Source organism: Aulonocara stuartgranti (assembly GCF_965226115.1).
Source record: "Aulonocara stuartgranti genome assembly, chromosome: 13".
Taxonomy (NCBI): domain Eukaryota; kingdom Metazoa; phylum Chordata; class Actinopteri; order Cichliformes; family Cichlidae; genus Aulonocara; species Aulonocara stuartgranti.
Genome location: NC_138949.1, coordinates 29,756,613 through 29,783,862, shown reverse-complemented (window position 1 = coordinate 29,783,862; position 27,250 = coordinate 29,756,613).

Sequence of the window (27,250 nt, the reverse complement as noted above, 5' to 3'; positions counted from 1 at the left end):
TCAGTTAAACGATCTATTTCCTTTAATGAAAACATTTGGGGATAAAATTAAAGACTGAAGGGCAGTTTGGATTTCTCATTTAGTACTGACCCAAACGTGCAGCTACATTTATTTTTGAAAATTGCATTTGTGGTCATATTCTAAGTGAGGACGAGACACTAATCTATTCAGATATAGTTTTTTCGGATGTAGAGAGCACCAGTGTGACACTGCATTATGGGTCATTAGTAGCCTTAATGGTGCTAGGCTCACGATGTTCTTCAAGTCTCTTTATGGTGTGTCGTTTAGATTTAGCCAGCCCTTAAAGTTAATGGGAAGATCAGGTTAATGTTCAGTAGTTTCTGACTGGGGGAGGTAATGCATTTTGCTGCTAGAGAAAAAAAAAAGTGAAAAAAAATTCCTCAATGCCATCAAAAAACGTCGGAAACATCTCTCAATATTTTTACTAGCGAAGCGAAACAAACTGGGGACCAAATGATCTGTCGAGCAACCAAGAATTACTGCTGTCACTGAGTGTCATAACGAGGAGCTTAAAAAAAAGACAAAAGGAAAAATGTCTGAAGGGCTGCAAAATGTTCGTCGGCTGCAAGAACCAGACAGTAGAAGCTGTTTGATTATGTGACTGGCAGAGAAACTAGGCAACTATGGGATTTGTGTTTGCCTTTGATGCTATTTCATGTTTCACTTTTAAGAGAGAAAAACGCTTCAAGGATGACTTTTTTTGCAGGGGAACCTTCCCGAATGAACAAGTGCGAAGTGTTTTTACCCCCGCCATAAAACCCTCTCAGAAAACCCACAAAGTTAATAACTTATGAATCACTGCCTGATTTGACATTAAAAGGCCTATTATGTTTATTTTCTGGTCTAAAGCTTTGCACATACCAGTGTTCAAAATAATCCATATTTCTTTCATCTTGGGGTTTCATGCAGGCCTTCGATTCATCTTCTGTCTGAAACAAGCCACTTTATCTCCTGTCCTTTAAGGCCAGTCTCCCCATATATGTGCCTGCTTCCTTCTGACTGGCTGCCCCTCACTTGGCTTCCAGAAACAGACTGAAATGTAACCAATTTTCATGCTAAAAAGGCAAATAAACTTAACCAGTTACATCATTTATTAATAACTCGGCCCAGTCAGCAATTTATATGCTTGGGTATGCTTGTTGTATGCTGGTAATACTACGCCAATAGACTATTTTTTTCTTTGAACATATGTTCATTTTAAAAGGTTGTTTGGGTTTGGGCAGATTTTTGCCTCGGAACAACATTTTTTGTGTTATTCTGTGCATGGAGTAAATGACCACATAGAATTCGAGCTTTCTGAGTCTGAGCTTTTTGGCCAAAATGCTAAAAAATTGTTAATATAAATGTCCACAACTGAATTTCATGTTATGTTATGTTTATATGACAGAAAATAAGGAACAAGATGCAGTGAACTCCAAAAGAAGAGAACCTATTGGCAGCATTTGGCTAAACCATGAGCTAAAACAAAATGGTTACTTAGTGACTCTGTGTGTTGATGCAGCAATTTCCTTTTCCCAAATTCTTCACTATCAGAACACAAACAGCCCGTCTGTTTCTTAAAAAAAAAAAAATAAAAAAAATATATATATATATATATATATATATATATATATATATATATATATATATATATTTCACACAGCTTTCACACAAAGCTGTGTGAAAGACACCTGGATTTCATTCATGAGGGTGAATCTGGTGAAGAGGACGAGTGGGCAGTGATACTTGTAGCTCCAAAAAAACTTGTGCAGTGTTGTGATGGATCACCCAACTGCTGGCGTGTCACATCTGAGATTTTTGCAACCAGTGTTTTCCCTCAGAGGCATCACGATGTTACAGTTATGTTAGATGATAGTGTTGACACTCTTACCCTGTGGACAGATGGAGCACAATGCTGAAGAAAATTGTCCTTCTGGCTTGGGGACTCTGAAATCTTCCTCCGCAAAGACTGCTTCCTGGTCTCTCGGTCATAGTCAAATGTCTCGATCATGCCTCGATCATGCTACCAGTGATAATTCTCAACATGAAGTGATGTAAGATGGGAATCCATCGTGTTTACCTATGTATTTATTAATGTATGGTAGTTCTATAGCAGACCTTAAAAGCTATACGTTCAAAATCTCCTGAAGGATCAGTCTGATGATTTAAAGCAATATTGTGTAGTTTAAGAATAACTTGGGGTCTTTACTTTTTCAATAAAAGGAGAATTAGACTTTCGTATTAATGTAAATGTCAAAACAGTTTTAAAAAAATCAGCAGGAAATTATTTAGAGCAGCATAATGCCAACAACAGTCAGTTCTCACATTTTACCTGCAAAACTCACAGTTTATTGTTTTTACTGCTTTCTCACAGCTGTGGAACAGAAATCTCACAGACTCTTATGCCATGAAATGAAGTACAGAGTGTGTGCTCTAATCGCGGTGTGGTGGTGAAATGCTGATGCACTTCCTGGCTGCGGTTGCTGTTCCCGTTGCCAGCGCTGTCAGCACAGGTGGCGATCACACCGGCCAGCCGCGGAGCAGCGAAGTGATTATGGTTCAGCAGCAGAGTGGATGAATGGGCCTCATGTGAGAGCTTTACTGTGGTTCTTTGGCGGTTGAGCATAGACCTTCAGTCCTTCAGCTGGTGTGACATTAATGTGCTGACTGTCAGTCTCTCAAATTACATTACAGGTAGGTGGACAGGTCGGATTTGTCTTGAGTACTTTATGATATGTTTTAAAACCTCCCCTTTCATCTTGCAGTCAAAGTCTCTCAGTTGTTCCTCTTAAGTGCTGGCAGTGATTTTGCTGTCATAAAACTTAGTTTGTAGAATCTACCAGGGAGCTGCAAAACTTGCACATTTTTACTATAACTACATGCTTTTATGGGATTTCTTTGCTTGTAACAGCCTAGGCCTTGGTTTAGTTTTTCATTAAGTTTTATTTTTTTATTTGTTGTGTGGGAGCTTGAGAAATAAAATAGAGTAAGATGTAAGATAACAGTTTAAGATGTACTTTTTTCTACCACTTCTGTGTTACAGCACTTAAAACAATAAACAGAACAAATAGCAAAGAAAAAAATTGCTCAGTGAAATAGAAAACAAAACAAAGTAGCTGATGTTAAAACTACAGATAAATGTACTTAAAAAAACAACAACTACAAATATGGTTTGCTTACTGAGTGCCATACATTTACCTGACTGAATCAATAGTTGAACAGATTCCTCGTATAAATTAACTGTACATAAGGCATAGTGTACAGGCTGTTAGAAGCACAGATAGTGGTTAATGGAGCAAGATCTGCCATGACATAATAGACTGGAATATGATAATAGTGAGATGAGTTTAACTCCCAACTCATTGCCATATAGATGAGCTTGGACACTCCTTTATACCACAATTAAATGGCCTGAATAAACTGAATTTTTCAAGATGCACGATCACTGTTATCAACGGGACATTTCATCCTACTGTAACCAGGGGGCTTCTGGTGTTCCCTGTTACAGTAGGTCCGTGTTTCCGAACCTTTTGGAGATTTTCACATTAGAAAAAAAACACAGCACACCACCAAACAAAAACATCACAAAAAGCATATTGATAATTTTTCCCCGTGCATCAGGTATAGTGGAATTGGCTCAGTTTGGCCCCAGTATACCTTTTTTGCTTTCTTCTGACCACTACTCATGCTAGGGCCTTCATCTAGGTCAGAATTTTCATCAGGACCCAGGTCAGACTCTTTTCCATTATTTACCTATTGCTATTACTTGCTGCGTTGTCTCACAGTATGACTATTATGTAATTTCTTCTTCATCTTGTTCTGTTTTACTGGCAGTTGGCAAACCCATTTAATTGGAGCAAGTTGTACTGCCCTCTACTGGAAGAGAATGTAATTGTTCTGCCCGTTACTCACGGCGATCGCTTAGAGGTGGAACCAGATAATCTTCCACGGCACACCTGTGTGCTGCAGCACGTTGGTTGGGAAACATTCCAGTGGGTAATATGTTTAAATAAAACTAACAAGTGAGTGAAAATAGCAAGAAAACATTCCAAAATTGGAAAACTGGGACATAGGAAAAGTACAAAAAAATAAATAAATTAAGCAAGAAGCCCCACCCACTTGTTGCTTAAACCTTCTTTTTACAAGGGACAGCCAATCTAAAGTAAGACTGCTTAAAGGGAGGGGAGCTAAAACCGCTTGCTTCAGACAGTGGATGAACTGTGGGGTTCCATGTCTGTGAAGGTTCTCAGTCATCCAGGTCATCGTAGTCAAAGGAGCTTGCAAAGAAAAGCGTCTGGACTTCTTTAAGTTGCTTGAAGACGTTTCACCTCTCATCCGAGAAGCTTCTTCAGTTCTAAGGTCAAATAGTGGAGAGTCCCAGATATAAACCTAGTGGGAGTAACCCCCCATAGAGGGACAAAAGGACCCCCTGATTATATAGTGTCAAAACTGGATTATAGATGGCAGAGAGTTGGTGTCGTACAGAGGCGGGGGTTTACGACACCAACTCTCTGCCATCTACAATCCAGTTTCGAGATCCCTTCCCAGACGCCTTAACGCCCACTCACATCCTGGGCCATCTGACCTCAGGAATTCGCATGATAAGGTGGGGCCAGGTTTCACAATGAACACACCCGAAGCTCTGCCTGATTGGGACCCACACCCAGTTTCACACCTTGGCTCAGGCAATTAGAGGATCATCAGGGGGTCCTTTTGTCCCCCGGCTCACTCCTTGGCGGCCGCTTGTCGGGGCCTGGGGTTCGCTCGGGCCCCTTTGGAGGTGGGGTGCCCCCGGCCTCTCGGCCTAGGGCTCGGTCACTCAGGCGCAGCTGGGGGCCGGCGGAGCTCACGGGCGCGTCACTGCAACCCCCCCTGGCTTCTGCTCCGCGGCTGCTGAGTGAGCCCTCATCTGGGACTCTCCTCAGCTCTTACTGGAACAGTGGCGCGGCTGCCCCTCTGTTGGTCTTCCATGGTCTCTTGTGTTCTGGGGGCCTCTGGATGTCTGGAGTTTTGATCTCCTCCATACCCGCTTCACACCCTGGAGGACGGGGCTGTGGCCCCCCCACACTCCCTAGCAGATCATTACATGGAGAAACCTTTGGAATGCAAGCATGCTGATCCATACAGGTATGCACACATGGGTATTCACAGACGCGGACTACAGCTTTCTTGGCTGCTGCCTCAAAGCACACTGTGCGCTGTCTATCTTGCGTGCTGCACAATATCGTTTATTACTTAGTAAATACTGATATCTATGACTAGCTAGTTTATTGTGATGGTGCTTTGTTTTCTCTATTATTATGTTGCTCTTTGTTGTTTGCTGTCTCCTCTGTTTGTTTGTTTGTTTGTTTGTTTGTTTGTTTGTTTTTTCTCCATACAGGTGACCCAGGAGTTTTTTTTTTTGTTTTTTTTTTGTTTTTTTTGTCTCTCTTCCCCCCCCCCTTCTCACCGTCTCTTCTCCCCTTGGGTTTTCTTTCTTTCTCTCCCCCCCTCTCTCTCATTCATTCCCCCTGTCCTATTTATTAAAAAAAAAAAAAAAAAAAAAAAAAAATGACAAAGGATGAACTGAAGCTCTGCCATCACGTAATGTCGCATACTGCTGTTTCTGATGTCATTTTAAAAGAAGAAAAAAAAAAGAAAAAAGAAAAAAAAAAAAAGAAGTCCAGACGCTTTTCTTTGCAAGCTCCTTTGACTGTGGGGTTCCATCTTTGGCCGATATAAGACAAATAAAAATTAATTTGAATTGTGAATCTCACAAAGTTACTCTAATATAGACCAAGAATAAAAACATAGAGCTGAAGATGTGAATAATAGGTCTTCCAAAAACTGGTCACGCACTGTGACAGTTTGCTGCTTTTTTAAATATAATATCAGCTCTTATCTGTGGTTTTCTTTTTCTTTTTAAGTAAAATAAACAGAATAACAGATAATTGATAGTTGCAGCCCTCGTCATCTTAACATCTTGCCATCATGAAAGACCCCCAAAATGTCAATGTACTTTTATACTGTCTCTTTTTTCTCTTATCAGGTGTTAGATTTTAGCTTTCATACTCTGAAATGCTCTTTTACACTTGACCTTCTCACCAGCATACAGTGGGGCAAAAAAGTATTTAGTCAGCCACCGATTGTGCAAGTTCCCCCACTTAAAATGATGACAGAGGTCAGTAATTTGCACCAGAGGTACACTTCAACTGTGAGAGACAGAATGTGAAAAAAAAATCCATGAATTCACATGGTAGGATTTGTAAAGAATTTATTCGTAAATTAGGGTGGAAAATAAGTATTTGGTCACCTCAAACAAGGAAAATCTCTGGCTCTCACAGACCTGTAACGTCTTCTGTAAGAAGCTTTTCTGTCCCCCACTCGTTACCTGTATGAATGGCACCTGTTTGAACTCACCATCTGTATAAAAGACACCTGTCCACAGCCTCAAACAGTCAGACTCCAAACTCCGCCATGGCCAAGACCAAAGAGCTTTCGAAGGACACCAGGAAAAGTATTGTAGACCTGCACCAGACTGGGAAGAGTGAATCTACAATAGGCAAGCAGCTTGGTGTGAAAAAATCAACTGTGGGAGCAATCATCAGAAAATGGAAGACATACAAGACCACTGATAATCTCCCTCGATCTGGGGCTCCACGCAAGATCTCATCCCGTGGGGTCAAAATGATCATGAGAACGGTGAGCAAAGATCCCAGAACCACACGGGGGGACCTGGTGAATGACCTGCAGAGAGCTGGGACCAAAGTAACAAAGGTCACCATCAGTAACACACTACAACGGCAGGGAATCAAATCCCGCAGTGCCAGACGTGTTCCGCTGCTGAAGCCAGTGCATGTCCAGGCCCGTCTGAAGTTTGCCAGAGAGCACATGGATGATACAGCAGAGGATTGGGAGAATGTCATGTGGTCAGATGAAACCAAAGTAGAACTTTTTGGTATAAACTCAACTCGTCGTGTTTGGAGGAAGAAGAATACTGAGTTGCATCCCAAGAACACCATACCTACTGTGAAGCATGGGGGTGGAAACATCATGCTATGGGGCTGTTTTTCTGCCAAGGGGACAGGACGACTGATCCGTGTTAAGGACAGAATGAATGGGGCCATGTATCGTGAGATTTTGAGCCAAAACCTCCTTCCATCAGTGAGAACTTTGAAGATGAAACGAGGCTGGGTCTTCCAACATGACAATGATCCAAAACACACCGCCCGGGCAACAAAGGAGTGGCTCCGTAAGAAGCATTTGAAAGTCCTGGAGTGGCCTAGCCAGTCTCCAGACCTCAACCCCATAGAAAATCTGTGGCGGGAGTTGAAAGTCCGTGTTGCTCGGCGACAGCCCCAAAACATCACTGCTCTTGAGAAGATCTGCATGGAGGAATGGGCCAAAATACCAGCTACTGTGTGTGCAAACCTGGTAAAGACTTATAGTAAACGTTTGACCTCTGTTATTGCCAACAAAGGTTATGTTACAAAGTATTGAGTTGTATTTTTGTTATTGACCAAATACTTATTTTCCACCCTGATTTACGAATAAATTCTTTACAAATCCTACCATGTGGATTCATGGATTTTTTTTTTTTTCACATTCTGTCTCTCACAGTTGAAGTGTACCTCTGGTGCAAATTACTGACCTCTGTCATCATTTTAGGTGGGGGAACTTGCACAATCGGTGGCTGACTAAATACTTTTTTGCCCCACTGTATACACCCCATAACATGTGAACAAATCTTAACAAATAGCTTCTCAACTAATGTGTGCATTCAGAGCTGAACACAAAATAACCATACAGCCATTTAAGTGTATGTATTTTTTCAGAAAATCACTTAATAGAGTAAAGGCTGAAGTACAATTCAGTAAGAGCCTTGCGTATATATTGAAAATGTGCACACAGAAATGCACACAGAGGCTCCTTTTAAAGACGTAATCCACAGTGACTGAAGTGTGACATCTGAGCTGAAGCTCTACAGATGACAGTGCAGGGCTCTGTCTCTCATTTAAGTGCTGTTTATTCATCAGGTTTTTTCTTCCCCCTTCAATAATAAAGAAAAGATAGGGAGGTGATTTCAGTCCTGCCCGTCTTTAAGTGTAAAAAAATAATTGAGACGAGATCCCAGAAAGTCAGAAATAGACTTGTGAACGCAGATAGTGCTCCCCAGAAACATCAGCGAGTATGACATCTGTGCCGCTCGCCGATGTTAATGATGACTTATAAAATGGATACTTCTTGTCCTAGGCTCTGATTGGCTGAGCTGAAGCCATTTTTAAATACCCAATAAACGAACACCTGTGACCGCATGAATGTTAATTTAAATGTTAATGTGCCAAAAGAAGATCAGCCTTCAAACCCTGACGGGAGCTAAACTGCTCGATGGAAGGAGAAGAGGACAGGGAGCGAGGTCCGTTTATTGAGCATTTCTGTGTTACAGCCTGTTTTGTTAAAGAAATAACAGCCAGCTTGGTGTGAGGCTTCACATCTCCACCTCAGCATCTTGGGCTTTCATCACTTCAAGCCTCGTCACATTAAAGGGGAAAAGCGAGAGTATGCCTGCATTAGCATTGGGGTTAGTATAGAGAAGTGTCTTTACAGTTCCTGTCTGTTGTAGCCTTGCTGAAATGAATGTGATCTGGTTGTCAGGAGCTCAGACAATCATTACGAGTCCACAAAGTCAGTCTTTTTTCTAGCATCTATTGCAGTGCTGTAAAGTGTCGGCTGTTGACATCACTGATTAGACGTTTCTGCTCACTGGACCCTTGGCTGTGGGGGAGAACTGCACACCACCTCCTCCTCAATTACATCAAAACACAGAGCTGAGGAGGAGGAGAGCAAGAGGGAGATGTAGGAGGAAGAAGAAAGGGATCGAGTTGAGAGGAGACTGGAGGAGCAGAAAATTAAAGAATAAACCACGAGAGGCCAGAGTGATTTCAGAAGAGAAGTCTCTGCCTTTTAAAAATCCTGTTAGCTGATTTAACATCAGAGTAAAGAAAGCTGTCAAGCAGTTTATTGCTCTTTTATTGCTTGTATAAAATAGTCTTATCACCAGTGTAATAAAAAGGCTACAGTGTTATATATGACAAAGCTGGAATCTAAAATTTGATTGGGCGCAGTGTTCCTATGGCGTAATGCGTCTTTACTTTCTAAATTTTGCCAGTGTATACATACAGATAATACTATTTCATGTGTTGTCTAATAAAACAAGGGTGACAGACAGAGCTGAAGAAATGTGGTATGGTGAGAAATGACTAAATGCATGAAAAATGGGAAAAATATGTTAGGCAGCGGCACATACAGTCAGAGGTCTAAGAGTGAAATTGCAAAGTGCAAAGTCAGAGTGTGGAGGCTGAGCTGGTGGATCAAAGTGTGTATTTACCTTCAACTCCAGTGACCTGACTCAAATCCCATCGCATGCCAAGGTTTCTACTGTCAGGGAAGTTTTCATTTTAAATCAAAGGTTAAACTCATATGACTCCATGCAGTCAGTCTTCCTCTTCCCCTTCCTCATCCAAGGATTTAGGAGTCTAACTTCATCTGAGGGTGTTTTACGTGCTCAAAGTTACTTCAGAAAGGACTACGAATGTCAAACGTGGCCCTTCACCCCCAACTGGTCACTGCAGACAGTCATTCCTCCCCAAGACTGGTTCTGCTGGAGATTTCTTCCTATTAAAAGGGAGTTTTTCCTTCCCACTGTCGCCAAGTGTTTGCTGATATAAAGTACAATATCAAGTATAAAGTGCCTTGAGGTAAACACTGTTTACCTCAAGGCATGAGGCATGATATGCCTGCCCCCTTGAGAGTCTTCTCTACTTGAGCTAGTATTATGATGGGATTTTTCTTAAGCAAGGAAATAATTCTACAAAGACTTCATCCACTTTTGGTCTTCCTGGCCATTCAGTGTTAGTGAACTGGCTAGTGTATTAATTATTTTAAAGAATGCAGAAGATTATTTGGCCACTTAAGTTTTTCCTATTGCTCTGACAGGTTTCTTTTTGGTTTCCAGTCTAATGATAGCTTCCTTCCACTGCATTAGCATCTTTTTGGACCAGAGAGTTCAAGTAAAAATATCAAATGCAACACTCAAGATCTTTTATTAGCTTAAATTGTGTAAAAATGTTTGTAATTTCTGAACATAATTTCCAATACTTATGCCAAAGCCTTTTGAAGTAAATGCAGTCACATATTTGATTTTCTTATTTAGAGTCTGCTGTGGTGGTGTACCAGGGGAAAATTCCAAAAATTGTCGCATTACCCAAAAAGCTAAACTAAAAAAAACCTATGATCCTAAATGTGTTAAATAAAATAACAATAATTAGGAGATCAATGCAAATAAATCAATCTATATTTTAATAATTCATTTAATGGAAATCATTTTTCAGACATTATATCTACTCTGTGACAACTTGCTGCTTTTCAAAGTTAAAAAGCAGTGTAATCTGACTATCTTTGTGATAATGACGGATGTTGGAACAGAACAAACAAAAGAGTCATTCTTGGGCTTTTGAAAACTGTAAAGGTCATTCAAAACAAAACCAGAACAATTAATCGATATGCACGGCACATTGCTATAGTATTACATGATGCATGTCCAAATGTCTAAGCTGTATTTGGAGGTCGAGTTTATATCTTAAAAAGCACCGAAGAGTCAGCATGCCCTGAAATACCACATACAAAGGGAAAAAAGGGCACTCCTGTGGTCGACAGATTATCCACAGAAAGAAAAAAAAAGACGTCATAGCACTGGCTGCGCTGACAAATGATTTCTAAAAACCGCAGTACAAAAATAGCCACAGAGCAGCATTGTTGCAGAAAATACACATAACGAAAAGAGAGGAATGTAAATGTCAGCATATAATGTCAAAGCGAGCCATTGAAAACAGTGCAAACTCCATCTACCAATGAGGGTTGTATGATATTAACAAAAAAAGGAAAACAGAATCAGACTTTAGTGAGATTACTTTGTCACATGTCAAAACAAGTTAGTGGTATTATCACCATTTGTTGTAAACCTTCATTAACAGATTTTCAGTACAGATGAAATACACAAAAAGGTTTACTCATTTTATTCAAGCAGGTTTCCTAAAATATTAAATTAATGATTGCATTTTAAAAACAACAGTGTGCTTATCTGCTTCACCGTTTATCGTCTTTATCAGACAAAAATCAAGTTCACATGAACTTTCGAAAAAAAAAGTCTTTTCTTATTGTCTATAAATCCCATGAAGATATCAGAAACTAAAATGAAATGATTCAACCCACAGATGTTACACTGATATAGTTTTGTGACACCAATTCTTTCATCATTACATTTATAAGCCCATATTGGCCTTTCTCTCAGTATACTGTAAATGTGTTTGTTGGCTGATATTTTCCAATATTTTTGTATAGAAAAAAGCTGTTTGGGTGTAATGTAGAAATGGTATCCAAGCACTCTCTGCAGCAGATGTAAGTGTAGCATTACAGCTGCGCAGTTATAGCTGGAAGCAGTCGCTTTTTTGTGAGGAAGGAGTAATTTTGAGTTAACTAATATGCAGTATGTATTTAGTAATACTGGTTATTCTAATTCAGTCCCATCACCCCGCTTCCATAAATGTACAAATTTGTACTGTCCTCGAACAGATGAGCATTCAAAATCGGCACACAGGTACATCTTACGACCCTGAATAGTCTTTTATATCACAAATTATGATGGCATCATGTCGCCTAGCAACTACCTACGAACAAGCTAAAAGGACCAATTTGTATAACATTTATGCACTTATAACACCTTACAAAAGGACTGTATCATTTCAATTTCACAACAATAACATCTCATTTATATCCACACACTTGAATTATGCATGATACTGCAGCTTGGACCTGTAGTGTAGATTCATTTGCATGGAAAACAGGCCCCAACATTTCCTCTTGACTGATTTACTGAAATATTTTTTAAACTAAAAATATTAATAAAAACAATAAGTTATTAATAAAAATGTACACATTCATTAGAAAATGCTAGCTTTTGTGGTCAAGGTGTGCCAGGATTATAGTAACATGAAATCCAAACTATTTTAATAATAAGATGTTAGTAGATCTGTGGGGGTACTTGATATCCTCACACCCTCATCACAGAGACTGTGCTGTGGTTATTATTAAGAAATTGGCGAATAAATAAAATTGCTCATTAAAGAGAGAGTAGAAAGCTGGTGAGATTTGTCATTTTTAATAGCATTTACATAGATTTTTAATAGTATTATTATTAAGGTACTGTAAGCTCTGGTTTTCCCTTCCAATGACGGCACTTTTACACAACTCTAGACAGCAGCGTTCATTTTCAAGTCTGGAAGGGGGAGAAAAAAAAAGATTTATCTGGTGCTTTGTAATAGCTTCTAACGCGATTCGACCAATCAAAACTGAGAACCGCAACTAACCACTATATCACAGAGAGTTAATGGCACGAGGAAGATGGAAGAACAGGGTACTACGAGGCATGAAGAGGAGAACACATTACACTAAGTGAAGAGGAGAAGGAGGAGTAGGAGGAAAAACAGCAGCACAGGCAGGGGAGCTGAAGAAAGAAGAAAATACTGAAAATGGAGAAAGGAAACAGAAAAGGAGAAGAGGGAGGCGAAGCAGACGGGTTTGAGATGTTCTGCTGTCTCCACCAGCAGATGCTGACGGTCCAAACGCACACACAGCAAAACTCTCCCAGTCCACTGCCAGATAAATAGCTTTACACACACACACACACACACACACACACACACACACACACACACACACACACACACACACACACACACACACACAGACACACACACACTCGAAACTAAATAAATAGCTTTATACTCAGCAACAGCCAAAGTGGGTCAGACATCAAAGTAGCCACTAGAAAAGCTGCTGGAGCTGTCGACACACACAGTCACACACAGACACACACATACCATGTGCACACACACTTGCTTACTCCAAATTGCTGCTTGAACTGTCTGCACACACAACGCACAAACACATTTGGAGACACACACTTGTGCTTACTCCAAATTGCCATACTCTTCTCTTTCCATTCACTCCTCCTCTTCTTCTCTCTCCCGCTTCTCCTCACTCACTCGCTCACTCGCTCACACACACATACACACCCAACCTCTCGCATCTTTTAAATTGCAGTGAGCGGGTGCCATGGCTGACCAAATAGCAGCAATCAGGAAGTCTGAGTGCTGAGGGACAAAGGCTGTCGGCCACTTTAGGTACATACACAAACTCTGTCACACACCTTCAGTGACAAGGACAGTGTCAGTTTACTGAGAAAAGGGCGACAGGAGGTCAAATGATGGGAAGTACAGTATCTACCTGATGTCTGTGGAAATTCAACCTCTAAGGATATTAAAATACTGTATATCTTTAACCAAACTTAAATGATGGCTATGGGTTTTTTTTTCTTAAAAAAACGAAGACTCTCTTAGCAAACCACTGCAGCTCTGTAGAAGTTTTCAGCCACTTTCAGCTCAGTTTAAATTTTAAGGCACAGTATGGTTCAGCCTCAGTGCTCTCAGAAACCTCGTTTACCAGCAGCAGCAGCAAGCAGCCCTTTTCAACAAACACACTGCGATAAACCACTGTTCACTACCTGTGCATCACCAAACAGACACAGTAAAGATCACACTGAAGATGAGTACATAGGACCTATAGAGTCAGATGTTTTCATCCTGAGTTTGTAGAGAACAAACTTACATCCAAGTGTGCAAAAAAAATCTCCAATAGGGAGTTAAAGTTACTCTGTTTGCCCCAAAAAATTATTAAGAAAATCCCAAAACGTTTCGGTTAACAAGCTGGTTCAAACAAGATTACTTCAGCTTGAAATAGAACAGTTTTCTTTGCTGTGGAAACATTTCCATTATTAACTCAACTAAAGATTATTAAAAGTTAGAGAGAGGTGTGGAGGGGCATGAAGACCATCACTGGATTCAGGCCAACCAACAGCAGGGGAGCTGAGGGAGGTGAGAATAGAGCCGACGAGTTGAATCTGTTTTTCAATAGATTCGACACCACAGTGTCTGCTCCCACCCCCACAACCTCACCTGCAGTCAGCCTGGAATCCAGAGCCACACCACTGTGCCAGCCTCTCTCTTCACATGTTGCCTCCTGTGAGATTCCTGACACCCCTCCCCCACCCATCACCTTCACTCAATACCAGGTTGAGATGCAAATGAGGAGACTTCACTCAGGCAAGTCTGCTGGACCAGACGGAGTGAGTCCCCTTGTCCTCAAGGCCTGTGCCCCCCAGCTGTGTGGAGTCTTTCATAAACTGTTTATGCTGAGTCTGAGTCTGCAGAGGGTCCCGGTGATGTGGAAGACATCATGCCTCGTCCCTGTACCAAAGACGCCTCGTCCCAGTGGCCCCCAGGATTATAGGCCCGTGGCACTGACCTCCCACATCATGAAGACCCTGGAAAGGCTCATCCTGGACCAGCTGCGACCCATAGTAAGACCACATCTGGATCCCCTTCAGTTCGCTTATCAGCCTCGTCTCGGAACAGAGGACGCCATCATCTACCTGCTCAATCGTGTCTACACCCATCTGGACCAGCCGGCGAGCACTGTGAGGGTCATGTTTTTTGACTTTTCCAGTGCTTTCAACACCATCAGGCCGACCCTCCTGGGTGATAAGTTAGCAGCGATGCAGGTGGATGCTTCTCTGGTGTCCTGGATTGTTGATTACCTGACAGGAAGACCACAATATGTACGTCTCCCACAGTGTGTGTCTGACAAGGTGATTAGCAACACAGGGGCACCACAGGGGACTGTCCTCTCCCCCTTCCTCTTCACCCTCTACACCACAGACTTCAGCCACTGCACAGAGACCTGCCATCTTCAGAAGTTTTCTGATGACTCTGCGGTGGTTGGATGCATCAGCAGGGATGATGAGACAGAGTACCGGGCTGTGGTCGACTCCTTTGTCACGTGGTGTGAGCAGAATCATCTGCAGCTCAACGTGGCAAAGACCAAGGAACTGATCGTGGACTTCAGGAAGACCAGGAAACACTTGACCCCTGTTTCAATCCAGGGGGTCAGTGTTGACATTGTGGAGGACTATAAATACCTTGGAGTACACATTGACAATAAACTGGACTGGGCTAAAAACACCACAGCACTTTACAGGAAGGGCCAGAGTCGTCTCTATTTTTTGAGGCGACTGAGGTCCTTCAACATCTGCCAGAAAATGCTGAGGATTTTCTATGAGTCTGTGGTGGCCAGTGCGATCCTCTATGCTGTTGCATGCTGGGGGAGCAGGCTGAGGGTCGCAGATGCCAACAGACTTAATAAACTGATCCGTAAGGCCAGCAATGTTGTGGGGATGGAGCTGGACTCCCTCAAGGTGGTGTCGGAGAGGCGGATGCTGTCCAAGATAAAGACAATGTTGGATAACACCTCCCACCCACTCCATGACATGCTGGTCAGTCACAGGAGCTCGTTCAGTGAGAGACTGAGATTACCGAAAAGCACCACTGAACGACACAGGAAATCATTCCTGCCTGTGGCCATCTCCCTGTACAACGCATCCACTTAACACACTGTTTGCTGCTACAACTACACATGTTTCTTTTCCAACTATTTATTTATAAGTGACTTATGTATGTATGTATGTATATATATGTATATATTGTACTATTCTTAGTTAGCGTATTGTCTGTCTTGTCTTAATGTTGGTTTAAAATGGAGCACTGTAACAAAAAATAATTTCCCCCAGGGATCAATAAAGTATTCTGATTCTGATTCTGATTCACTTTAATCTTTCCAAATACATATCTGCAAATGGATATACTGAATTTGAACTGTCTGTAGGCAAGGGACAAGATTTCAGTGCTGGGAGCTTTTTGGGATTTCATTTGTTGTACACATTCAGTCCCAGCTCCAGTGACCAATAATGTTTGAGCAAGCTTTGGATGCATGCAGGTAAATGGTCTATATAGAAAGAAACAGTCATGACATTTTTCAGAATGCATCAGGTAACCACAGGCCAGAGTCTGAGAATGATTTGGCTTTTTAAAAAGTCAGAATTTTCAAAAAGTGATCTCTCTCCAAAATTGACCGTGACTCATGAGGAGCAGCCAACAGGTTGTGTTATGGGTGGGCTGAAAGGACTCACAGTCAAAAAGCTGAAAGCTCAACAGGTATTAATGAGGCACTCAGGGAGGTGTTATAGGTCAAGATTGTGCACTGTGCATTCAAGAAAGAATTAATCAATAGATTTTTTTCCTTTAGGATACTCAAGTTCAGTTTTCAAGGCCTCTACGGCTTTTCCAGATCTATTTGTACCACAGCTTTCACCTTTGCCTGGCAGGTGTGTTTCTTTCCAGAATACGGGCATTAATTTCCAGAGGCGGGGATGCTGGCATTTTATGATGGAAGAAGACAAGTAAGGAAAGTAAAAGTTTAGAACCAGATCAAGGCAACTAATTTCAAAGTGGCCAGAACGACTGTTCTGCACTGAGTAGGAGAATGGCCAACCCTGTAGAAGCTAGTCTTCCTGCGGATTTGTGCTTCTATACACTATAGCTACATCATAACTGCAGACCCGACATGCAGCCCCCAAGTATTGCGATTCATCTGTTCAGTACTGTTGATTCCTCCTGTGCATTTCAGGTTACTTTTTTACTGCATTTTTTTTTCATTTATCACTGATAGAACAACAACAACACACACACACACACACACACACACACACACACACACACACACACACACACACACACACACGAGACAAAGATAAAGACCAGGAAGAGGAGAAGAGAGAGACAAAGACAAAAGAGAGACAGAAGACTAGTAATCACTCAAGCAATTAGTTAATATATATATATTACAGTCATGCGGTGACTAATTAACTACTTAAATAGATATTTTAGAGTAAAATTAATTTTATTTGGCAGGTAAGAAAGATCATTGTTCTCTAAGAAACAGCCTTGACACAGGACATCATGATAGAGAAATACCAAATTGTATAACAAGCCTTCAAAATATTGTTTTTTAAGTGCGCGCACAGATCGAGCAGCATGTTAATGACATTAGTTGTACTAATTTTGAATGTCACACCTACCAGCAGGGAGGACTGTCTAATGTCACCACGAGCAAAAGCCAAGCTATTTATGTGTTTCAAATGAGGCAATCTGAATGATTGCCTGCAGAGTTTGCAAGTTACCTTCTTGGTGACTCCAGGAATTATCACACACTTTGGATTTTCTTACATACATTATGATTTTTCTTACTGATTGCTGTTGCAATTACAATCCATTAAAAGCAAGGACCAGCTGTGTAAATGATAGCCACTGTTCATAACAGACTGTGTGACTGAGCATTGGCCCTTCTTGTGAATCTATTTTTTCCCCTCGGACCAAACAAGCGAATAAAGTTTTTCACCTAAGACTTTTCTCAGGGATTAGTGTGTGGCCAACTATTAGAGGTCATCCACATTACTGTAAAATGTCAGAAAATTGTGAAGAGTTACATTTATATAAAGCAACAGGTGTCCTGTTTTGTCCAAAGAAGAGTTCACAGCCACAGTTTGTCACTTAAAAAAGGGAGCAAATAATCACAAATCACAAAACAAAATGTTTTGCATGTTTGTTTGAAACATTACTTGAAAGATTAATTAATCACCCATCAAAGCAATTAATTAACTTTCCATTAATCAACTAATTGACTTTAAGCTCTACTGTTCTCTGTGAAGTATATTTTAGAAAGCAAACAACAGCACATTTACTTCCATTCTTAATGTTATTCTTTTTAATTTCCTTTTATCTGCTTATGGATAGCAGTAGGTGGTGATTTGCAGACATGATTTGCAGACAAAACACTACCAGTCTTTGTTTTCCTTTGCAGTGCAGTAAAACAGAAAGAGTACCACATCTGAACAGCATCTCACACAGTCAAAACACTTTGAGCTGCAGATGTGAAAGCCGGTTTGAGTCGGTAAATAAGAGTAGCAGAGAGCCGCCTGCTTTTTCTCATAATATCAAATTCTGACTGTGACAGTGGTATAAGCGCTGAATGAAGCAGGTAGGCTGCACAAAGAAGAGAGGAAAACTGACAGTCGCAGTATGTGCCTATTTTTGCAAGGTCGAGTGTAGTTGGTATATAAAAAAGTAATAATTGCACAGCTTAATAGCAATCTTATAAGTCATAAACTGTGAAGAAATAAACCGTGTAAATCATGTCTTATTTTATCATCATATTTTCATACTTTCATACAATAATATAAATATGTTGTTGTCCAACTGAATAAAGTTGTGTCAAGGAATCTTATTAAAGACTTTACTGAAAAATGTAGACATTTCCACTCTCTACATACAGACGCCGAGGCATCTTACAGGAATGGTGGTTATTTTACAGTAGGCAGTGCTTTCATAAGTGCTGATCTCTAATATGCTTCTGAGCAAGTAAAGTATACAGAATAAGTTACCACGGCAATGGACCCCAGTAAGAAGTGAATCATCCTGGTAACTTTGGGGTTAACTTTAGGTTTTCTGCACTACAAGGATAAGTCCAAATCCTTTCTGTAGTACAGGTCTCTGGTTTTCCACTCAATTCTTTTTGTGGAGTATTAGTTTGAGTTATTCAGTTTTTGATTTTGTGCATTTCAGTTTTATCTTGTAAATACCTCAGCTACAGTTATGTTTTTATGGCTCAGATTGTGTGTTATCATACTTTTTGATACCTGTTTTGATTTTCAGCCTCTAAAGTTTACCTTTATTTTAATATGCGTGTGAATTGTCTCATCTGTGTATTTTGCTGGGTTCTGACTGTATTTCCTGTTTTGAAAGCTGCTGTCTCCTGTGCCCTGTGCTTTGAGCATTACATCCTTCCCAGTCTCATTCCTTAGCTGTGTCTCCTTTGCCCAGTCAGTGTGTCTGTGTGTATAAATAGCCCTGCATTTTTACTATCAGATTGTTTGTTTAGTCTGCATTGTCTGTCAGTACTACTATGTCGAATTCTTTTGCCCCTGCTATTTTTGGTCTCCTTTGGATTGGACTTTGGATTTTGTTATACTCGAAAACTGGGCATCAGCACTAAATGCTTATGTGGTTTTTTCATGGTTCAAATAAACTCTGTCTTCTTATTTCCACACTTTGGGGCCCGTTGAAGTCTAAAGTTCACACAGCCTTCAAACTGTGACACCTCAATAAGAATTGCCAGCTCTTTCTTCTCCATGACAACATGACCCCAGTACTATGTTCTCTGAGGTCTGAGCTTTGAGATGACACAGAAACACGGGAAAAGTGCATTTGAATCTCATACAATGCTGTAGTATGTTTGGGGTTAAATAACAAGCTAAACCTTTTAATGAGCTGTTAAGAGTCACCACTCTTTTTATACTGTATACTGTGTTAACTAAAGGCTGCTTAATGTTTTATTTCAGGTTAAATATTTACTCTGGGACCAGTAACAATTTGATAACCCCAGAACGTTGACTCGTTTCTTCATTTTGCTCTTTTATAGTCATTTCAGAGGCAAATATCTTACCTTGTTGAACACTTTATAAATCTGTAACGTGTGCATGTAATGGTGTTATATTGATTGAAATAACCCAAAGTAAACATTGCAGTAAAAACTCCACTCGACTTCAGCCAGATATTAAAACGTTAGCTTGTTTATTGTCCTTCCATAAATTTTTGTAGTGGTCAGGTATTTAAATTATGGACATACATTTAATCTAAAAGTGTTGTATTTAAAAAGTACAACAAACTACGAGTGAAATGCACCTCTTAGTACCTTATGTTTAACACAGTTGCTCTGGACGTTATGAAAGCCCTGAGAGGACTTGTATCTCTGTCAGTAATTCAACTTAATTATAGAGAGAGATCACTTTTTAAAAGTACTGTTTACATGTTAATGCATCAATAATAATGACCCAGCTATCTAATTATAATATAGTTAGAACACTTTGCGCTCTTAGAGAAGCCATCACATTTGAAGAAGTACTCCAGCTTTCATTTTATTAATGAATAGCGCATAGAGTACCAATGATGTGCCATAGCACTTATTTCAGTAAAACTTAGGCTTGTACTATAAAAACGATGGACATTCTTGCATACAAAAACATTGATCTTTTCATACACATTTTATTACACCAGCCATCTTGCTGCTCTTTTTCCTTAATTGTAGATTGTGCTATATTATGAAGATAAGAAGAGAAGAATCTATGGGTTACACTGGCTTGATATTTTTTATATTTATAGAATTTTAATTAAAAATGTTTATCCATCCAGGGATAATAAATGCCATGGTAAATATATAGCTAAGTTAATAAATTCTCAGCTGCCAGTCCAAAAAAAATAAATTAGACTGGCTCAGAATGTATAAATAAAATGGATTTGTACACTCATATTATTGTATAAACAAATGATTTTAGCCACATAATCTTTAAAAAATAGATGAATGTAGTAGAAGGTAGTCGATGTAAGATGATGCAAATCTTACGCCAAGTTAATGTTTATATGTCTATTTATTATTGCATTTGTTTATTTAACAATTTACATCATGACTCTGTATTTATGTCAGTGGCATATTTATTTGATTTAAATAAAGGCACACTACTGTTTTTTCTCCAAAACAAACACACACACACACACACACACACACACAAGCTGAAGTCTCACTGTACCTAGATATTGAATGCCACTGCCGAAAGATCTCAGTGACAAGTCTGTCACATGCTGACGAGCCTTTCTTCTTCTCTTCAGACCTGCTTCAGTGGTTCATGCAGTTATCAGAGAGTTTGCATACATGGCAGGAGGAAAGAAAAGCAGTTCCTACCAAACAGGTGCTCTACAGTATTCATATTCCCCTCTGTTCCCCTTTATTAATAAAATTATAAATCATCAAGTTTGAAATGTCCTTAAACTGTAGGAATCCATTCCCGAAACAGAAACATCTAGATCAGAAGAACTGATATTTCGACACATTGTGTCACTTCATGTAATAATTAACTCATTAATAGTCCTGGACACAAATGTTGTCCTTTGTCCTCTTTCCATCAAAATCACACACACCCATGTAAACAGAAGGATTTTTTTTTCCAGGTTTGAAAGTGGAAAATACTGCATTTGGAGGCTGGGAGGGTCAGAGGTAGCATGAGTCCCAGATAGAACCAATCATTTTTACACTCTCTTTGGTTAATCTTTCACACTTCAGACACATTTTCATTTGTGCTTTGGTTAGTTTAGGTGCTGAAAACTTCTTGGTTCACTTCTCTGCCACTTTTGAAAAGTTTGTTTTCTTGACTGCATGATGAGACTCTGAGGAGAACTTACATGGTACAGCATCCTTCCTACTGACAAACACTGTAACAAAAAAAACCTACAGTTTGTGTCCATGCACGCTACAAACTTGTTTTTTTAGTTATTATATCTTTACCTAAAGCTTGCGTATTTCCTTTGTGAATCACACACACCATCTACAGTGCTGAGACCTAAGAATCGGCATGACATATTTATTGGCTAGCATTGTGAAACAGCTGGAGGCGTAAGCTATTTGGTAGCTATCAATCTTAAATTAATAAATTACATTTATGTAGTTCACTTGATGTTGGACTATTACTTCAGAAAATTAGGAAATAAAAGCACCATTAGCATGCTTGATATGCCGGGGAGCTACTTTCACAAAAACACTTTATGATTTCATTATAGCTTTCAGTATTACTGTGGTGCAATTTAGAAATGTTAATGTATAGAAGATTACCTGCGTCGCTCAAATGCACCCAATATCGTAAAACTGACTTTCTGATTCTCAGTTAGGTTGTTCTCCCAGATCCAACATGGATGATTGATACAGCAACTACCAATCATACATGTTTTTATTGACCTTGTCCCCAAAAGTTGATTCTGTTCATCTGGACGTAGCGTTCTCAGTGGGAGAAAGATTTCGTCACTCATCCAAGTGACTTCTTCAGTCTCAACTGACTACAGGTTTCCCCAATCTTATAAACAGTACATTACCATAATGAATGAAACTAGCACCACTGAATGCATGCATCAAGAAGTTTATTGACCTTGCTTTGTGCGTTAGTGTGCAGACATGTTAGAACAGGAGGAGGCCGTCCCCAAACTGTTGCCATAAAGTTGAAAGCATGAAATTGTCCAAAGTGTCTCTGCATAATGAAGCATTAAGTTCCTTTCATTGTAACTTAGGGGCCGAGCTCAACTCCTAAAAATAAAATAACCTCACACCATAATCATCCCTCAACCAAACTTTACACTTGACACAGTACGATCAGACAAATACAGTTCTCGTGGCAACCGCCAAACCCAGCGTTGTCCATCAGATTACCAGACAGAGAAGTGTGATTTGTCACTTCAGAGAACACGTCTCCACTGCTCTAGAGTCCAGTGGCAGTGTGCTGTACACCACTGCATTAAACTGATGCTTGGATGCAGCTGTTCAAGAAACTCACTGAATGAAGCTCTCAATGCACTGTTTTTGAGCTAATCTGAAGGGCCTGTGAAGTTTGGAGGTCGGTAGTGAGTGACTTGACCTCTGTGTACAATTGCCTCAGCATCTGCTGACCCCCCTCTGTGATTTTACTTGGCTGAATTGCTGTCATTCCCAGTTGTTTCCGCTTTGTTTTAATACCACTAACAGTTGACTGTGGAGTATTTAGTAGCGAGGAAATTTCACAAATGAAGCTCACGCATAAGTACAGTATAGAAGATCTGTAATCGCCTGCTTTCCAAGAATCTTAAAGACTTTAATGACTGCTGTGAACTGTAAAAACAAACAAACAAGAGTTCCTCAGTGTATAGTTCTGAAATCAGTTAATGTTAATGCAACTTTCAGTAATTTTCACCCTAACATTCTCAAGTAAGGATCTGCCGTTACTCCACTGTGGTTGTATTTTCATTGAATTTTTACTGAAGTCCAACTTGTGCTGATTCTCTCTGTTTGTGTGTATGTGTTAGTGTGTCTGCAGTATATTTCTGAATTTAGCTCTCACAAGCACAGGCATCCCATAACACAAACAGAGGATGATTTATTGTAGCAGACAGCCAGTGTTTTCATTGTCAGGAGGTTGGTAATGGGAGCCAATTGAAGAGTGAAGGAAACATTGTGTTGCTTTGAGTGTAGGAACTATAGTGAGGAGCGCTTTGGGAATGTACTGTTCTTTTCTGTCACCCTTCTCAAACCGCTCGGCTTCCTCTGCAGAGCTCGGCACACCTCCACAGGATCTGGACTCGTACCTCCCATACAACTGGCTCACAGCCTCACATGCTCAATGTTAACTGTGTTATGCAAAATGAAGGACATGAATTTAATTTTTTTTTCTTTAATCTGATTGTCAGTAGGATGTCGGTCCTTTACCCACCTACCAGTCCACCCATGCAAAGTACAAAATAATACAACTCTGTTATTTTCAGCAAAAACACGTAATAATCCAATAATTTTTGCCCCAAGAGATGTTAAATTTCTGCTTTTCTGACTGAAGACTTGGTAAGAGTTGATAAATCTTTCAAGAAATGTACTTTGAAGTTTTTCAAGTATTGAGAATTTTTTTTTTAAATTCATGAATATGTATATGTATGCATAAAAATAGTTAAAGAACTGTTTTCTGTGATTTCTCTATATCCAGGACCTACTTTTTATCAAACACTGCTTTCCTCTCACCTTGACCGCCTTGGGAAGAATTCCTTCAGCCATAAGCAGAGACTCCCACAAATTACCTTCTGCTGGGCTGCAAGGTAAAGAAGTGGCACTCATGCATGAACACACTGTACGACAACTCAATGAATAAAATGAATAAAACGGATGCAGTGATGACTCAGGTGAGGTGGCTGTTCTGCCTGAGAAGTTGTAAAAATTTTTGGACTGCAAGAAGACTTATTGAAACAGCTTAACATTTAGATTTTTTTATACAACCTATAAATCTGGCAATACAGAGTAATTACATTTGTATACAAAATAAATGTGCTGAACACCTTTAAAAACAACAACACATTCAAATGGAAACATTTTTCTTGTATTCCTTTTTTAAAGGAATCCTTTTGAGTTTTTGACTCAAATACTGAATGTTAGAACAGCTTTTTGTGTGTTCATCCACCTATTCAGCAGTCTAATGAGTCACATCACAGTAAAAACATGACAGCAACATCCTTGAGACTTAAAAAAAGCCCATAGCTGCTGGAGGTTCTGGATCATCACTCTGTATGCTCTTTTGTTGCCATGTCATTGCAAATTGCTTTTAGTGTCTAAACAACTTTTGCTTTGGCTTATAAAAATGAGTTTCAATTAAAAACAAATGAACACACAAGTATTTCTAAATTACATGACATTAATATTAAAAACATAAAATCTTAATTCATCTCAGATTACCTGTGCACCTATAATATACCTTGCCTTTTAAAAAGTGCCTTTTCATCAAACTAAACTTCATTGTCAGTAAAGAGTGTTTACTACTGTTAGTTCCTTTTAAGTTAGCCAAACATATTACACATATTAAATGGACAGGTTTTCATCACTTGAAATGTAAAAGATGCTTCTGTGTGGTTTATTGTTTTAATCCAGCCTCTCATCTTTTCCTAAACCTAAGAAGTTTGGGAATCTAAACCTAACTTAGAACCTTAAAAGTCATAAATAATCAGAATAAGTCAAAAAGAAATTTTGAAGGCTGTTGATGAAAGACTCCTTATCAAAGTCATTTGAGTCATTTCAAGCTTTGGCCTATTATCGCAAGTTTGAAATATGTCTCAAGGGGGCTTTACAATCTAGAGTTTATGATATTCAGTACAACTCGCATATATCTATCATAGAAGACTCTCCCAAACTAATTTTAACATCTCTTTTTCTCTGTTACAAAACCATTATTTCAACAGCATACCCATCTCCATGAGTAACTATATGTGAGTCACTCTCACCTCTGCACACTATCTCATCCAAACCTCCCCATTAGGCCTGTAGGATTAGCATTTGCTGCACAGCTGTTGTTTTGTTGTATCGCACATTATAGACTGAATGATATTCGTGTTATTGTGTCCACCCCCCTGCAGCAGTGCTCCCCTGCTGTTCTTTGCTATTGAGGTAGTAATTGCACAATATCACTTTGCTTTACATTGTGTGCACAACCTTATATTACCCCAGCATATGCTCACTGTGCCCTTTTAAGGCCTCAGGAAGTGTGTATAATGCTCTGTAACTTACCAGAGAAGTTTATGGTTCTCTATCATATCGAGACTATCTCTCCACTCCGTTACATATTCCATATACGGGGTAACTCTACTTCTTTAAAACACTCTGGCTTGCCCGGCCACGCCCCACTGCTTATCTATAAAACAGCTGTGCAGACGTGAAACTGGTGATCATTTGATCTCCACTTGAGTATGTGTGTGTGATTGACTGTCTGGTACCTATGTGTGGTACTGCATGACGGTGTGTGTATGGCAGTGGTGTCCGCTTGTGGGAGCCTGTCTCCACAGCCTCCGCGCTGCCTATCCCCTAGCTCCTCTCTCACTTATAAGGCAATAAGAAGCTCCAATGCTCGAGTGGCTAACAGTTGACCCTTTTTTTTGAGCTGGAGTATGGCGGCCTCTTCATCCCAAAATTGTGTGGAGTGTGGCATTACCATGCCATTTCACTAGCTGGGACCACATCCTCGGAAACGATGAGCGAGAGGGAGGAATGAGGAAGTACGAGTTGGTGCTGCGGTTTGGGGAAGGCCTTGAAGGGGACTGGCAACGGCTCCCGGGCCAGGCAGGTCCCCAAAGAAGGCATCCCCCAGTTATGTGAATGTATAACTGGTAGGCTTGTGATGACCATCGGCCGAGGAGCTTGGTTATGTCGTCGGGGATTCCTTGCGGGAGGCAGGAGTTGTGGCACTGATGCAGAAGGAATGGCCAGAGAAGAGATTGGGACGAATGCGAGAAATGTGTGCAGGGTGGCCGGATTCGGTGAGCAGTTTGGCGAAGAAGTTGATGCCGCTGAGGTATGTCTTTATCGTGGGAATTTGATACATGGAAACCGGAAGGTGTAAGGTTTGATGCTGGAACGATTCCGATGTCGAATGACGGGAAGGAAAGATTGAAGTTACTATGGAACGAACGGAACGCGTTCCCAGCGGTCCAGTAGGTGGACGATGTGCTTGCTGCAAGACTATTTATTATCGCTACTTGGAGATGCTGCTGGGTTCCGCGATGCGGGGCGGGAATGGCCGGCACCGCAAAAGGAGCAAGAGTGGAGATAGCGACAATGAGACATAGAACAGCTACAGTTGTTAAAGTTATTGCAGATGGAGCAGCCTCCTAGGTGCATGGTGGGCCTGTCCCACTTGTCCGAACCTTGTGGCAAAGGCATTGAGGGAGTGGAAGTCGTGGGATCGGGAATTTCTGGTACTGGAGCCGGGGGTGAGCGGGTAAGAATGGAAAGATGGCGTGAGAGCTGAGAGTCGTTTTGGGCTGGGATGATGCAGGCGGAAGCAGGATGCGATGGAGCACCGCATGACTTGCAGGAGAGAGAAGAACGAGCGGCAAAGACGCAACAGTAGAGTTCCTGATCGAGACTGCCCCAGAAGGCATCTTGATTAAACTGCGAGAAGCTGCCTGAGAAGCAAACTGGATGTGGTACTGATAGAAGCCAGTGCCGCCGAATCGTAATGCGAGATAGAGTACGATCGACAGGTAGGAGTTGAACTCTTGTCTTCGGGATGGAAACGCGGAGAAGAGAACGTCTCTGTCCAACAAGAAAGCAAAAGCAAACTCAAGTGCAGTGAGCTCTTTCACCCTAGAAGGGGCCATACCGTGAATGATGACGACGCCGTCATGGCTATCAATCAGCTTGGGAAGAGCAGGCTGCGTGAGAGGAGGAATGAGCTCGGCTAAATCTGTGTATTTACCGCCAATGATTTGTTGGCGAAGGTTAGCGGACACGGGAGAAGGAATTGGGGCCGTTGGGTTGGGAGGAGGGATTGCCGAGGCCAGCGAAAACTGGGTGGTGTTAGCTTGAAGAAGTAGGGCCTGGGCTAAAAGGCTCGACCAGGGGTTGCTCCCAGTGTCTAAGAGCTTGCAGGCCAGGGTAGCGCTGTACGTCACACGTACCCAGCCGTTTTGGATGATGGACCAGCTGTTGTTTCATGGTCCTCAGCTACCACCTTTACGTGGTTTTACTGCTTGAACGTGGCAGTCAGCCCTTCTTTTGGGGAGCGGATGTTGGGTGCCCATCAGCGGTAGGCATTGTTTCGTGGTCAGCCTAAAGACTTGTGAACTGACCATCAGCGGCCGCTCAGTTGCGGTCCTTGCAT